Below are 17,919 nucleotides of genomic sequence, written 5' to 3' on the forward strand. Positions count from 1 at the left end.
AAATAATATTAAAAATGTTTTAAAAATAAATACAAAGACATTATTACATAAACATAGTAATATAAATATTTTTTTTGTAAGCTTAGGTAGGTCCTCCTTTTCTATTTATATAAAAGCAAACTGAATCCACATACTGTCAATAAGTGGCCTAAACTTGCCCAATGGAAAACCAAGTCTGTTGGCCACCTATGCATATTATAAGCCATCCAAAATTGGTAAGTTATCAGTCTTTCTACCCAAGCAATATATACATAACTATTTAAAAACCAGTCTTTAATCTTAGGTCCCATAAGCATGCATATAAAAGAAAACTAGCCACTAAAAAGCAGTGAGCTGAGATCCATTAGCTCAGTCTATTCCTTGGGGTCTCCCTGTTCTGACTCGACATTCGTTGGCTCTTCAGCTAAATCTCCAGTCGTTAGTGTCATTTCAATAATACATGGAATGTGTCTCTATATACGGTGTAATCTCATGTCCTGCTTGCATAGCTGGAATTAGATAGTTTGCAGGTCTCTTTTATAATCTGGCATGTCTCTGATTATCAAAGCCATCCCCATGGAAACTTGTTCCATCACTTTCCTACCAGCCTCTTCATGAGCCAGTACAAATGTAAGGTCTGTTTAAATTGAGAAAGTCTCCCTCTAGTATTTCCAGGATCAGGAATGAGATCTTTCCATTCCTCCATTTCTTCCTCTGAGTCCTCTTCCATAATTCTTTCCTCCATTTCCTCAATAATTTTTCTTATCCCTTCATTTGTTCCTTTCTTATAAGCCTTGGCTGCTTCCCTTACGATCTCATCCATGGGTTATCTTCCTATCGTTTTTTCTGAGGTTCTCAAATCCTGAGATCGAGGTTCATTATTTCCCGTCCTCTGCGACCTCGTCCTCTGGCTGCCCGCACCATGTCTCTAGTCTCTGCTACCTATTCACAATGGTCATAGTTCAAAGTCAGGATAAAACAGCCATTACCCAACCAAATTCCAATTGTTTCATGGGGTTCCTGTTTTCTAGATCTATCTCCCCTTTGTCTACACTCTGCTGCTCCCAGGTAATCCAATGAGCGAGGGATGGTCTTCACCTTCTCCCTGCTCCCCCTGTCCTGCCTCTCTTTCGGACCCTTAGTTATTGTCTTCCTCCTTTTTCATGTCCTCCCTCCTTGGGTTCCCTCAGGCTGACCCCCTCTCTAAGCAACCCCGGAATAGTGAACATGGGGAGCTTCCCACTAAGATTCTCCTCTCGCTCCCTGCCTTGTTGGCTGACACCACTCCCTCTCTTCGCAGCATTACCCCCTTTGAAGGTCACCCCATTCTTTCTTAGCTTCCTGCTCGGCTTTCCCTCACAAGCCTGCTCCTCTCTGCTACCCAAACTCACCTTACCTACCCAGAATTTCTGCCTGAGGAAATTTTCCAGACTCCCAAACCTCCCTGCCACCCGGATACAATCCTTTCTAGCCTTTATATCCTTAGCCCTGAGCACAATTCACCACTCCCTATTATCTTCTATGCCCTCCATCCTTTCCATCCTCGAAGCAAAGATATCGGGCCACTCTCTCTCGCTACTATTTCTCCATTTGCGCAGCATAACCTCTCCGCGAGGTCTCTCCTTCCCTCCCTGGCCCAAGTTCCTTTCCCCTCCCAGCATACTAAATTTTCCTTTGCAAATTATAGAAAAAAGGCAGTAAACATATCCGAGGTTACTCTTCTTGCTTGTTGGATGCATGTCTGGCTTGCAACCTATCCATCCTTCTTTCCTTACCCCCGTTCTCATACTCTCTCGAACCTACCTGCTGTCCCATCCTCCTTACGTCGTCATCCTTACAACCTCTCCTCTTCCCAACATTCCTAACGCCACTTCTCCCTTCTAACATCCCTCTTGATATGCAGTACCCCTCCATGTTCTGCGATATAATCATGCGAGTTGCGGTAAGCAGTCCTCTCGCCTCCTGGCTTCTGACATCGCCATTACTTTTGATTACCCACTCTGTCACCCTGATCGGGGGAAACATAGTAATATAAATATTAATAACATACATCAGAAAATAAAAATTAGGAAGATATATATATGTTTTTTGAATCAAAATAATGTAAATTATTTTATTTAAAATATATTAGATTGGAGTCATATATATATATATATATATATATATATATATATATAGAGTGTAAGTTTTGCGGATTACATTTTCAATATGTCTAATATATCATACAAAATTGACTTCACATCAACAAAACACCCACACCTGAGATAACTGTGTATCCAAAACCCTCTAGAATAGAATATATAAATATATATATAAACAAAATAATAAGTTATTTTACTTGGAATGGTACAAGTCATTTTATGTAAAATAACATTACAATAAAAATCAAAAGTATTAATATAATTTTATCAAGTCAAAAATACACTCCAGTAAAAACAAAAGTGTAATTTAATTTATGGTAAATAAAAGAATAAGAAATCTTATTTAGATAATAATTTAATAAAAATAAAATAGCATATATATATATATATATATATATATATATATATATATATATATATATATATATATTCATTCAATTTTATCTTATAACTATGTTTTTTTGTTATTTTAAAAATTATTTTAATTTCAGGTAACCTTCTAAAATATATTTTTATCACCATTTTTAATTTATTAAAAAAATCTAAAAAATAAATATAGAAAGGTTGATCCTTTCTAACTATTTTAAAATTAATCTTTAATTATCCATGTTCATTGTGAAACAAAAAATTTTGAAATGTAATTGTAAAATTTATTTTTATTAAACATAGAAATTTTAAAATGTCAAGTGGAAAATAAAAATAAAACATCAATTTAGTTTTAAAATATGAAGTGCATCTTAAAATTAATTATAAAAAAAATGGATGTGCATCAAATTATCCATATTCATTGTGAGGTAACAAATTTTGAAATGTAATTGTAAAGTTTATTTTCATTAAATATAGACATTTTAAAATGTCAAGTGGAAAATAACAACAAGGCATCAATTAATAAATGATAAGTATTTATTTTTGAAAAATAATAAAGATTGAAATATAATTCTAAAATTTATCTTTGTTGAACATTAAATTCTTAAAATGTAAAGTAGATTAAATTTAATTTGAAAAATTATAGACATCAATAATGGTGAACCAGTGAACTTTGAAATATATTTGTTAAATAATAATATTTGAAATGCAATTAAAAAAAAAATCAAAATATGAGATAGATTAAAAAAATAAATTGAAATAGATGATGAATATAATTAGAAGAATAAAGTATGCATTCAATTATAGATGTCCAATAAACCTTGAAATGTAATTAAAAAAAAACATATTTATTACACACAGAGAGACATATATATTTAAATTTAGTAGGAAAAAAAAAAGAATATTAATATATAAATACAAAATTGTTTATCCCCATATTTATGAAATTATAAATGTTGAAAATGTATCTTTATAATAGTATTATCATATGAGGCCATAGAATATAAAATTAATTAAAGATCTTGTGTATCTATTAAATTATACATGTCCATATTTGTGAAATAGTAATTTTGAAGCTTAGTTTTAAAAATTTATAGTTTCACTAAACATAAATTTTAGAATATAAGGTGGGAAAGAACAATACAACATTATAAATATACATGGTGTTGAAAGAGTAGAAAAACATTAAAAAATTTGATGTAAATTGAAAAATAACATGTCATAAATATATGGATTCCAAATTGTAACTATAACACATAAAATTTTGAAATATTATATTAATTTTGTCTTTATTAAAGATAGAAATGTTAAAATATGAAGTGTATATTAAAATTAATAAAAAAAAAAATGGATATGTATCAAATTATCCATGTTCATTGTGAAACAACAAATTTTGAAATGTAATTGTAAAACTTATTTTTATTAAACATAGAAATTTTAAAATGTCAAGTGGAAAATAACAACAAAACATCAATTAATAAATGATAAGTATCTATTTTTGAAAAATATTAAATATTGAAATATAATTCTAAAATTTATCTTTGTTGAACATTAAATTCTTAAAATGTAAAGTAGATTAAATTTAATTTGAAAAATTATAGATATCAATACCAGTGAATGAGTAAGCAATACTAGTGAATTAGTAAGCTTTGAAATATATTTGTTAAATAATAATTTTTCAAATGCAATTCTAAAAAAAAAATCAAAATATAAAATAGATTAAAAGAATAAATTGAAATAGATGATGAATATAATTAGAAGAATAAATTATGCATTCAACTATAAATCTCCAATATTAATATTCATAACATTTAATTAACAATATTAAATGTTATGAAGAAAGAGGTTTTCTCTTTAGAAGACATTAAGTTTGGGGTTAATCGCCTCGCTAATGGGAAAGATAAGGACATTGAAGGTTACCAAGTGGAAATCTTAAAAATTGGAGGTCCTGTCCTCATCCCCCACATCCACAAGCTTTTCAATCAAGCAGTCAAGCAAGGGTTCCCTAAACCTTGGACTGAGAGCCTCATTATCCCTATTTTTAAAAGTGGGGATACAAATAACCCCTCTAATTATCAAACAAGTATGATCAGCCCTCTCTTAGCCAAGTTATATGGTAGTATTTTGGAAAAAAATTTAAGCATATGGCTTGAAAGTGAAGGTAAGCGGGCTAAAGGCCAAGCAGGATTCAGAAGGCATCACTCAACAACAGACCACCTTGTTACACTTAGGATCATTGCGGAGGAATGTCGTAATGATAAATCCAATTTATTTTGTTGCTTTGTGGACTTTAGAAAGGCTTTCGATACGGTTCCTAGATCCAACCTTTGGAATAGATTAGAAGAGCTAAAGGTTCCTCTCGAGTTGAGAGCTGCTGCTATGAGGTTATACGAGAATGTAATTGCCAAGCTAAAGAGCAATGGAGGGTGGTCGAAGGATATTAAGTGTAACATCGGAGTTAAACAAGGTTGCCCCCTCTCCCCTACCCTATTTGGCATTTACATCGATAAGCTCGAAGGCTATTTAGAGGAAGCAGGATGTGATGGCACGATCTTAGCTGGGATAGTCATCATCCTTCTTCTTTATGCAAACGATATTGTTCTTTTGGCAAGGTGCCCATCTGATCTTAATAAGCAACTCAGGCTTCTTAAGGATTTCTGCTCTACCATGGGTATGACTGTTAACACTGACAAAACAAAAGTTATGATTATCAAATCCAAGAAGGACACTTACGCTAATTTTATGTATGACAATAATAACTTGGAGGAAGTGTATTCTTACAAGTACCTAGGAATTGATATTCATCACAAGCTCAACTGGAAACATAGCATTGAGAAAAGGATTAATGGGGGGTGGAAAGCTTACTATGGTCTTGAAAATAATTGTAAAATTGCAAACATTGTAATGTGGGATAAAAAGAAGTTCCTCTTTGAAACTTTAGTCACTCCTGTTATCTTATATGGCTGTGAGGTTTGGGGTTACAACATCTCCAGAGAATCATGGAGAAAGATTGAGCAAATCCAGAAGCGTTTTATAACTTATAACCTGAAAATTAAAAGTAATACACCCTATCCTATTCTCCTTATAGAAGTAGGTCTTTCCCCTATTGAGAGCCTAGCTATGCTTAGGTTTCTGTTGTACAAGCACAAAATCAGTAACATAAACGATCATAGACTTCCTAAGCTAGCTTTAAATTCTAGCCAAAACCACCTAAGGCTCAATCGAGGGTGGCATAAAGACACAAGGGGCTGGTTAAATTATTGGGAGATCAACGAAAATGATGCATTGCAAAACATAAATAACATTAAAGATATTGTTACTTCTAAGTTCAAAGAAAAAATGTGGTGTGAGAAAGACTTAGCAGTTAAAAGAAAATTAAGTTATTATAAGAAGGTCATCAACCCCACCCTAGAAGATCAAAAGTATCTCTCTATTTTAACTATCTCAAAGAAGAAAATTAATATAGCAAAGATTAGAATGAATTCTCATGAGCTCCATAGTGAAATAGGTCGTTGGGCATTTCCTAAAACGCCATGGATGGAAAGGATCTGCCATATATGTAAGAATAGGAACATTGAGGATGAAAACCACTTCCTCTTAGAGTGCCCCGCGTATAACCACATTAGATCTCAGTTTCACAATCTTTGTTACAATACTGACCTCCCTAGCCTTTTACAATGTCAAAATTATAGTGAGCTCGGGAGGCTTCTCTCCAAGCTTTTTGAGCATAGGAATAAAATCTTAAATCAAAATAGATAATTTGTTTCTTTAGGTCCGATAGACCATTATTTGGTCTCAGCGGACGTTAACCATCATCATCATCATCATCATCATTAAAATTATTAATGACATTAACTTTATTATTATAAATAATATCTTCAACATTTAATATTAAAAATAATATTAACTTTTTTTAATTTACAATCTTATCTATTATTATTATTTTAATTTATTAATATTATTGATATTATATTAATTAATTAATTAATATAATATACCATCAGCATTAATAACATTAAATATTAATAAAATTTTAATATTAAATTTTAATAGTCTATAAATGTTAGATATTAGACTTTTGTGATCCATATTATAAATGAGAGTGTTTTTCGGATTAATCACATTATTAGGATTTGGTCGATATTTTGAACCAACTAATGTGGATGAACCACATCTAATATGGATGAACCACATTAGTTGGTTCAAAATGTCGACCAAATCCTAATAATGTGATTAATCCGAAAGGTACTCTCATTTATTTATAAATATTAATTTTAATATTAATATTAATTGATATGAATACGAATATTAATATTAATATTACTTTTAATATTATTAATATTTATAAATATTAGTTTTAACGTTAATTATTAATATTAATAGCATTAAATAATATTATCATGGTCAACCATGGTCAATAATCATGGTGACATTGTCATGAACATTGTCTTTTGCTCCAATGTCACATTATGAAAACCATGGTCGTTCATGGTCAACCATGGTCCAATGTTGCATTATGACAAAGATTGTCTCTATATGAAAATCAACCATGGTCCTACGTCGCATTGTGACAAATATTGTCTCAATATGAAAATAAATCATGGCCAACCACAGTCCAATGTCGCATTGTGACAAAGATTATGGGAATATAAAAATCAACCATGGTCAACGATAGACAACCATATTTATTTTAGGGTTTATAATATTTATTCAAACATTGCATTGTCACATAGATTGTATATAAAAATCGATCATGGTCAATTACGCTCAACCATGGTCAATCATGATCAACCATGGTCAATAAGAAAATCAACCATCATCAATCATGGTCAGCCATGGTCCAACATCACATTGTGAAAGAATTGTCTCAACAAGAAAATCAACCATGGTCAACCATTCTCGACCATGGTCAACCATGTTTCAACGCCACATTTTGACGAAGATTGTCTCAATGTGAAAATCAACCATGGTCAATCATTGTCAACTATGGTCAACCATGGTCAATAATCATGTTCACATTGTGACGATGATTGTCTCTTTGTCCAACGTCACATTTTGATAAAGATTGTCTCAATATGATAATCAACCATGGTCAATCATTGTCAAGCATGGCCATTCATGGTCCAACATCACACTATAAGAATTATTGTCTCAATATGAAAATCAGTCGTGTCAACCATCTTCAATCATGGTCTACCATGGTCAAATGCCGCATTGTGACAAATATTGTCTCAAATGAAAATCAATCATGGTCAATCGTGGTCAACCATGGTCAATATGAAAATCAACCATGGTCCAACGTTCCATTGTCACAAAGATGTCTCAATATGAAAATCAACCATTCTTAATCATGGTCAACCATGGTCAATAATCATGGTCATATTGTGACGAAGATGGTTTCTTGGTCCAATGTCACATTATGAAAACCATGGTCATCCATGGTCAAACATGGTACAATGTCACATTAGGGCAAAGATTGTCTCAATATGAAAATCAACCATGGTCATCCATGGTCCAACATCACATTGCGACAAATATTTTCTCAATATGAAAATCAATCATGTTCAATCATGGTTCAACATCGCATTGACAAAGATTGTCTCAATATGTAAATCAATGATGGTCAATCATGTTTATTTTAATGTTTATAATATTTTTCTTAGGGTTTATATACGTTGGGTATATAATATCAGTCTCTTGGATTTAATATTGTTCCCTTGGATTCATAATCTCTTGGGGTCTTAGTATTAATCCCTTCGTTTTATTATTCCTTTTGGTTTCTCATATTAATTCCTTAGGTTTATAATATCGATCATGGTAAACCATTGTCAATCATAGTCAACCATGCTTAAATGTCACATTGTGACAAGGATTGTCTCACCATGAAAATAAATAATAATCCCTTGGGTTTATTATATCAATCCCTTGGGTTTACATAATTAGTCCCTTTTCTTTAATAGTATTCCCTTTGGTTCATAATCCCTTGGGGTTTTAGTATTAATCCCTTGGGTTTATAATATCAATCACTTGGGTTTATTATTCCTGAGTCAAACATGGTTTATTATGATGTCGACCATGGTCCAACATGGAATTGTGATAAGGATTGTCTCAATATGAACATCAATGATGGTCGATCATGTTTATTTCAATGTTTATAATATTTGTCTTAGGGTTTATATACGTTGGGTTTATAATATTAGTCCCTTGGGTTTAATATTATTCCCTTGGGTTCACAATCCCTTGGGGTTTTAGTATTAATCCCTTGGGTTTACTATTCCCTTAGGTTTATAATATCAATCATGTTCAACCATTGTCAATCATAGCCAACCATGGTCAACCATGTTTAAATGTTGTATTGTGACGAGGATTGTCTCACGATCAAAATAAACCATGTTTATTTTTGTGTTTGTAGTATATATATTTGGGTTTATAATATTAGTCCCTTGGGCTTAATGTTATTCCCTTGGGTTCATAATCCCTTGGGGTTTTAGTATTAATCCCTTGGGCCTAATATTATTCCCTTGGGTTCATAGTCCCTAGGGATTTTAGTATTAATCCCTTGGGATTTTAATATTAACCCCTTGGGATTTTATTATTAATGTAAATAAGTTGGGTTTAATAATATTATTCCCATGGTTGAATGTCGTATTTCAACAAAGATTGTCCCACCATGAAAATAAACCTTGTTTATTTTAGTGTTTGTAGTATTTATATTTGATTTTACGAATGTTGGGTTTATATTATTCCCTTGGGTTTATTGGGCTTAATATTATTCCATCGGGTTCATAATCCCTTGAGGTTTTAATATCAGTCGCTTGGGTTTATTATTCCCTTAGGTTTATAATATCAATCATGGTCAACCATGGTCAACCGTGGTTGAATGTCACATTGTGACAAGTATTGTCTCACCATGAAAATAAATCATGTTTATTTAGTCTTTGTAATATTGATATTTGGGTTTACGAATGTTGGGTTTATAATATTAGTCCCTTTGGTTTAATATTATTCCCTTGGGTCCATAATCCCTCGGGTTTTAGTATTAATCCCTTGGGTTTATTATTCATTTGGGTTTATAATATCAATCCCTTGGGTTTATTATTCTCTTAGGTTTATAATATCAATCATGGTAAACCATTGTCAATCATAGCCAAACATGGACAACCATGGTTTAATGTCGCATTGCAACAAGAATTGTCTCACCATCAAAATAAACCATGTTTATTTTAGTGTTTGTAGTATTTATATTTTGGTTTACCAATGTTGGGTATATAATATTATTCCCATGGTTGAATGTCGCATTTTGACAAAGATTGTCCCACCATGAAAATAAACCATGTTTATTTTAGTGTTTGTAATATTTATATTTGGGTTTACGAATGTTGGGTTTATATTATTCCCTTGGGTTTATTGGGCTTAATATTATTCTGTTGGGTTCATAATCCCTTGGGGTTTTAGTATTAATCCCTTGGGTTTATTATTCATTTTGGTTTATAATATCAATCCTTTGGGTTTTTTATTCCCTTATGTTCATAATATCAATCGTATCAAAACACAGTCAACCATGTTTGAATGTCGCATTGTAACAAGGACTGTCTCACCATCAAAATAAACTATGTTTATTTTAGTGTTTGTAGTATTTATATTTGGGTTTACCAATGTTAGATTTATAATATTAGTCCCATGGGTTTAATATTATTCCCTTCGTTTCATAATCCCTTAGGGTTTTAGTATTAATCCCTTCGTTTTATTATTGCTTTGCGTTTAGAATATCAATCATCATCAACCATTGTCAATCATGGCAAACCATGGTCAACCATGTTTGAATGTCGTGTTGTGACAACGATTGTCTCACCATCAAAATAAATCATGTGTATTTTAGTGTCTGTAGTGTTCATATTTGGGTTTAACAATGTTGGGTTTATAATATTAGTCCAATGGGTTTAATATTGTTTCCTTGGGTTCATAATCCCTTGGGGTTTTAATATTGATCCCTTAGTTTTATTATTCCTTTACGTTTATAATATCAATCACTTGGGTTTACTATTCCCTTAGGTTTATAATATTAGTCCCTTGGGTTTAATATTATTCCTTTGGGTTCACAATCCCTTGGGCTTTTAGTTTTAATCCCTTGGGTTTATTATTCATTTAGGTTTATAATATCAATCCCTTGGGTTTATTATTCCCTTAAGTTTATATTATCAACAAGGGATTGTGACAACGATTGTCTCACCATCAAAATAAACCATGTTTATTTTAGTGTTTGTAGTGTTTATATTTGGGTTTAACAATGTTGGGTTTATAATATTAGTCCAACAAGTTTAATATTATTTCCTTGGATTCATAATCCCTTGGGGTTTTAGTATTGATCCTTTAGTTTTATTATTCCTTTAGGTTTATAATATCAATCCCTTGGGTTTATTATTCCCTTAGGTTTATAATATTAGTCTCTTGGATTTAATATTATTCCCTTGGGTTCACAATCCCTTGGGGTTTTAGTATTAATCCCTTGGGTTTATTATTCATTTGGGTTTATAATATCAATCCCTTGGGTTTATTATTCCCTCAGATTTATATTATCGATCATGGTCAACCATGGTTGAATGTTGCATTGTGACAAGGATTGTCTCACCATCAAACTAAATCTTGTTTAATTTAGTGTTTGTAGTATTTATATTTGGGTATACCAATGTTGGGTTTATAATATTAGTCCAATGGTTGAATGTCGCATTTTGACAAAGATTGTCTCACCATGAAAATAGACCATGTTTATTTTAGTGTTTGTAATATTTATATTTGGGTTTACCATATTAGTCCAATGGTTGGATGTCCCATTTTGACAAATTTTGTCTCGCCATGAAAATAAATGATGTTTATTTTGGTCTTTGTAATATTTACATTTGGGTTTACGAATATTGGGTCTATAATATTAGTCCCTTGGGTTTAATATTATTCCCTTGGGTTCATAATCCTGTTAGCTCTGTTATAAGCTTCAGCGTTTAAAGGTCAAATTCAGGTCTGGTGGTGGGTTTATGCAAAAAATAAAGCTTGCAGCAGTCTTTTCTACCTTCTCCTCCTTCAATTTCCTCATACTTTCCCAGCCTTGCCATTTTTGTTTTTCTCCTGAAACCTCTCTGTTCTCCGTTTAAACACTCTATTTCACCTCCATTTTACCTTTGGAAACCCTGTTTAATCCCGTATTTCCTCTGAGTCCCGAGCGCTAAGCTTCACCCGCCATATGATCTAACCATATAACCTTAACGCTTTCGTCCCCCATCGTAGCCATTGATCTTCCATGTCCAGATCTAACAGTCTCCGTTGTTTGTGCCCGCATGTTAAACCTCGTGCGCTTTCCTCGCCATCCGACCATCCATCGCGCGGTTGGACGGTAGTCGCAAGCCCCGCTCGGGCGACCTGCCTGCTCATTAAAGCGCGGGTAAAGCGGTTTCCCGCCCGTCGTGGAGGCCACGCATTGCAGTTCTATTGCATTGCGCGGGTTTATATGGAAACCGCCGCAGCTCTGCGGGCGGTGCAAGGAATACCGCCCGCCAGAAAAACGCCCTCCCTCGCGCGTTAAACCCCACGCTCTTTCACCTCCTGATCACCATCGGATCTGCCCCAATTGCGATCTGACGGCCCACACCTGTTTGACCCGCTCTTGCCCAACTTTTCCCTCCGATAGATCCCTGTCGTCGATCCATGCAATCCAATAGCTCAGTCTTGTCCTTGTCGCAGTCATGTCTCTGCCATTTTGTCTCTGTCCATAACCTGTCCCGTGTACCCGAGGGATGAAGGAGGCCAGAATCCAGCACTCTGCATAGTAACAACAAATATATTTAAGGAATGAGATGGCCGAGAAGAAAAAGGACGGCCTCGAGCAGTCAAAGGCATTTACCTGTTATGGAGTTTCACTCATACAACACTCCACCTGTCTGATAAGGACTGCAAAACACCAGAGAAGGTCGAATTCATGTGCAGACATAGTCAGATCATAGCAGAGACTCCATCAGAGAGTTAAGGTGGTTGGTGGTCCATTATGACCCCTCCATGCATAGCACAGCAGCATATCTTTTTAAACAAACTCTATATATACCGAGAACAGAGATGTAATCAGGGTTGATGGATATTGTTTTGATGTAAAATTCAACTTCTGGAGACTGTAACTATTGTGATGCCTGAAGGATCTGATTTTCATTTTCAGATAATACAAGCTTCTTTTGCTGTTAATTGTTCACTCTCCACTTCTTCTTTGTTCCAGGTTGTTCCTGTTATGCATTCTTCATGTGCTCCTGATGTTTAGCATTAGAGGGGCTATCATCCCACCTCTATGTTAGAATCTAGTATGTATCATTGAATTTGTATGCAGGTTTCTGTTGTTTTAATGCCAGAGAGCTGTCATCCTGTCTATGCATTAGGAAATAGATTTACGAACCTTTTAACTGATTGCAGCCGGCCATCACAGGGTCCTGTGCATCTGCTGGGGTGGTCAGTATTCTCCATGTTCACCCATTCCTTAAACTGTGAGTAATTGGTGGTCTAAAGCCTTGTATTCTGGGGGTGTTCACCCATGTCTGGGGTTAAGCATAGTAGAAGTGGTTATCTGGCTTGAATATGCATCATTTCTTCCATTCATCCACCATTTTCCAACATTTTTGTTGAGTTTGTAATGTTCCCGAGCATCTCTGATATACAACCTAGGAGAGTTTCTTGGGGTGATAACAAGTCCCTTGGGGTTTTAGTATTACTCCCTTGGATTTATTATTCATTTGGGTTTTAATATCAATCCGGTGGGTTTATTATTCCCTTAGGTTTATAATATCAATCATGGTCAACCATGGTCAACCGTGGTTGAATGTCACATTGTGACAAGGATTGTCTCACCATGAAAATAAATCATGTTTATTTTAGTCTTTGTAATATTTATATTTGGGTTTACGAATGTTGGGTTTATAATATTAGTCCCTTGGGTTTAATATTATTCCCTTGGGTCCATAATCCCTCGAGTTTTAGTATTAATCCCTTGGGTTTATTATTCATTTGGGTTTATAATATCAATCCCTTGGGTTTATTATTCCCTTAGGTTTATAATATCAATCATGGTAAACCATTGTCAATCATAGCCAAACATGGTCAACCATGGGTTTATTATTAACTTGGGTTTATAATATCAATCATGGTCATCTTTATTAATCTCTTGTATTTGTAATATCAATCCATTGCGCTTCTTGATCCCTTGGGTTTTTAATATTTATCCGTTGGGTTCACTAATTCCTTGGGTTTATAATATTAAACCATTGGGTTTATTAGTTCCTTGGGTTTATAATATTAGTCCCATGGGTTTAATATTATTCCCTTCAGTTCATAATCCCTTGGGGTTTTAGTATTAATCCCTTCGTTTTATTATTGCTTTTTGGGTTTATAATATCAATCCCTTGCGTTTATTATTTCCTTAGGTTTATAATATCAATCATGGTAAACCATTGTCAATCATAGGCAAACATGGTCAACCATGGTTTTATTATTAACTTGGGTTTATAATATCAATCATGGTCATCTTTATTAATCTCTTGTATTTGTAATATCAATCCCTTGCGCTTCTTGATCCCTTAGGTTTTTAATATTTATCCGTTGGGTTCACTAATTCCTTGGGTTTATAATATTAGTCCCTTATGTTTAATATTATTCCCTTTGGTTCATAATCCCTTGGGTTTTTAGCAATAATCCCTTGGGTAATGATAAAAAAAAAGGACTAACATTATAAACCCAATATATACAAACCCTAAAATAAATATTAAAAATACTAAAATAAACATGGTTGAATTAATAAAACCTCGTAATAATAATAATAGTTATTATTATTATTATTATTATTATTATTATTAATTATTAATATTTAATATTACTAATAATATTATGATTTTATATTATTGTAATAATATTAATATAATAATCATAAATATATAAATATATAATAATATCATTGTTATTATTTATATATTTATTAATTATCATAAATGGTTGTTCTTTAAAAAATTACACATAATAATTCACTTATCACAATTCTAATTGTTATTGGATCATGATTATTATTATGAGTCATTATTATTATTATTGTTGTTGTTGTTATAATAATATAATAATAATTATAAAATATTATAATAATAATAAAATAATATAATAGTAAGTAAGTTGCTCGAAACTGGAGAAACATATATAATTTTGTCTCAGGATTCCCTTCATTATTCCCCAGAAGAATTCATCACGAAATTACATATATAATTCATGAAATTACATGAATGAAATTACGTAGATAAATTACCTAGATAAGAGATCTCATTCATGTTCATGACTGGAAGACTGGTCACCACCTTATGCATAGGTAGGTATTGGTGCTTATCCTGCCTAATCCAGTTCTCTCTATTCAATTTTATTTTTTATCTTTTGAAATTTGAATGGAATGGAGCAAATGAAGGATTTGTCTTTCTTTTATTTGAATCTAATATAGTTCAAGTTATTTCAAGTAGTGATTCCATCATTCTATAATCAAGTAGATATTATTATTATTATAATGTTAATTATATTAATATCTTATTATTAATTATATTTGTATATTATTATAATATTATTATCTTATATTATTATTATTACTATTATAATAATTTATATTATTATTATTATAATATAATAATAATAATTATATTATTTATTTCTTGAATAATATAATGATAATCTAATTAATTAATATTAATAATATTATTATGGGTTTATATTATTAGTATAGTATTAATATAATATTCATATAATAATATATATAAATAATATGGTTGTTAATATTTTAATATGATGGCTCATCTGCTTCTGCAGGGAAAACTCCTGCCCATATCGTCAGTGAAGCCCCAACTCCCACTGTCCAGGTGGTCCAGGCCTCACTCGATGAGGCTTTGAAGTTTTCCAAAAGTGCCCTAATGTGTCGGTTCAATGGTTTTTGGCTGCGGCTGACAGCTCTCCACAATTGGATCTTGGAGGTATGGAAGCTTGTCATTTCTGATGAAATTAATATCTACCCCTGTGCTAGGGGTTTCTTTATAGTAGATTTTGAAAATCCTGAAAGCAAACAATGTATTTTAGATTCCGGCCCTTGGTTTTGGGAAAAATGAGGCCTGTTCATGAAGCCATGGAACCATCATTCGATCCCTCTTCAGTAGTCATAACCTCAGCACCAGTTTGGGTGAGATTGCCAAGCCTACCCTTGCATCTCTGGAATCTCTCCTCGCTAAAAGCCATTGGAAATGCAATTGGGAAATTTTACTGGTTCCAGAAATAGAGGAATATGCCAAAACCACCTATGCACGCATATGTGTGGAAATGGACTTCAACGCTGGATTCCAAGCTGAAATAAACCTAATAAGTAAAGACTCTATGTGGAACCAGAAATTGGATTATGAAGTGTCATTTTCAGATGTTGATCCTGGTTTGAGACAGGCCATCTAGCAAAAAATTGCCCAAAAGCCTACTAGAAAAATTCTGCTAGAAAAAACCACCACAGATCTACATGGTAGGAAGGAGCACAAAAAGAAAACTACACTATCATCAAAGAAGAATACTCTAGAGAAAACTCTGAATCACAAGAAATCGTGCAAGAAAGAAACAACTCTCAAGACAAGCAGGGAGAAAGCCTCACCCAAGAAATCAACAGTTATGAAGATTTGAATGCCTCACAAAATAAATCTTCATTTAACAGCGAAGCAGATCTCCTAGACCAAACTTCTTCTCCAACTATCTTCAAAAGGACGAACACAATAGACCGCGAAGCTAAGACACCAATGTCCCAAGAACTAGAAGAGATGAAGGAGATGCAAGATAAAGGAAGTTGGAAGACCGTAGAGAAAAAAAAGAAAGCTACAGCACCAATCTCGACAAGAAAAACGAGGAGCCAGATAATTAAAACTAAGAAAATTATAGGTCTGATAGACCAATTTGGTTTCAGTGGACTTAACCACCACCACCACCATTATCATCATCATCAATATGGTTGTTAATATTTATATAGTTATTAATAATCACTTGGCCTATCAACGTATATGGAAAATGTGGTTGATATATATGCTTGATATACGCTTATTTTTATTTTTTCATTTACGCATGAAAAAGACATAATTATATTAAATTGTAATTGTCCTCCCAATGGCAATGAAAGACCCAATTAAGTTAAACACATTTGAGGCCTAGTTATCACAGAAAAAAATACTAAAATTCGACAATTCTATTTGCATACCCGAAGATTCGATTAGGTTCACAGGATAAGTAGTTTATCCTGTAAATGGCGGCGGGATCGCAAAATTTGAGTTGCGAAGTCATTAAATTTGATTTGTAATTGAAATTTTAAATATTTTTATATTAGAGAAATCTTATATATTTTTAATATTTAATAATATATTAATTATTAAATTTAATTAAAGAAACTGTATGTTTCATACCAAACTCCGCAACTTCCAGTCAAGCCCTCGCCTCCTCGACGTCCATTAAAGTTTTGATCATTATATGAATTGTGCTCCATAGACATGATGTGCATTAGTCAATAGACAAATCTCTCCAGCACTGAACCAGACCATAAATCTTTAGAGAAATCTATCCATGAAGCATAACTATGAAAGGCGAAACAACAATTATGTAGAATATCATAATTGTTTGACGCATCATGAACAAGAGAGCGCATCCAGAAATGGTTCGGATTGCCATAGCCAGTGAAAATGGTCCGCTTTCTGTTTGCAATTCGAGAGTCAGTGTCCTCCCAATTTCCTAATTTACTATTCAAATTTGTTTGTATGCATGTTGTACCTCATCAAGCCTAAAACTCAAAAACCCAAAGTAGTTAAATTGCGACCGGATAGGATCATTTCTTAAAACTCAAAAACCCTAAGTAGTTAAATTGCGACCGGATAGGATCGTTTCTTAATAATCAAAAACCCTAAGTAGTTAAATTGCGACCGGATAGGATCGTTTCTTAATACTCAAAAACCCTAAGTAGTTAAATTGCGACCGGATAGTATCGTTCTTAGGATTAATAAGAATAAAAACAATTCATTCTTCCTATCTTTTTACTCCAGACACCAAACAATATTGTTTTAAACCTAAAAACAGTTCATTCTTAGTATTTTTACTCCAAACCTTAAACAATATTGTATTAAACCAATTGTGCCGATTTACTTGCAATTGGAAAGCAATTACGAATATTATATTGTAACCAACCGAGTTTTTCTTCCACGAAGAATTGAATTTTCTAAATTTATTAATGTTATGGCCAATTGATCACGAGAGGCGCAATGGAGCCAGCAATGGGGCCAAAATTGGTGGATTAATTGATATGTAATAATATAAATAAGATAGTTTTATTAGCAATTGCTTTTATAAGATATAGTTATACTAACAATTCTCT

Source organism: Pinus tabuliformis, chromosome 7 (assembly GCF_031772625.1).
Source record: "Pinus tabuliformis cultivar Carrire ecotype Pingquan chromosome 7, CPIR1, whole genome shotgun sequence".
Taxonomy (NCBI): domain Eukaryota; kingdom Viridiplantae; phylum Streptophyta; class Pinopsida; order Pinales; family Pinaceae; genus Pinus; species Pinus tabuliformis.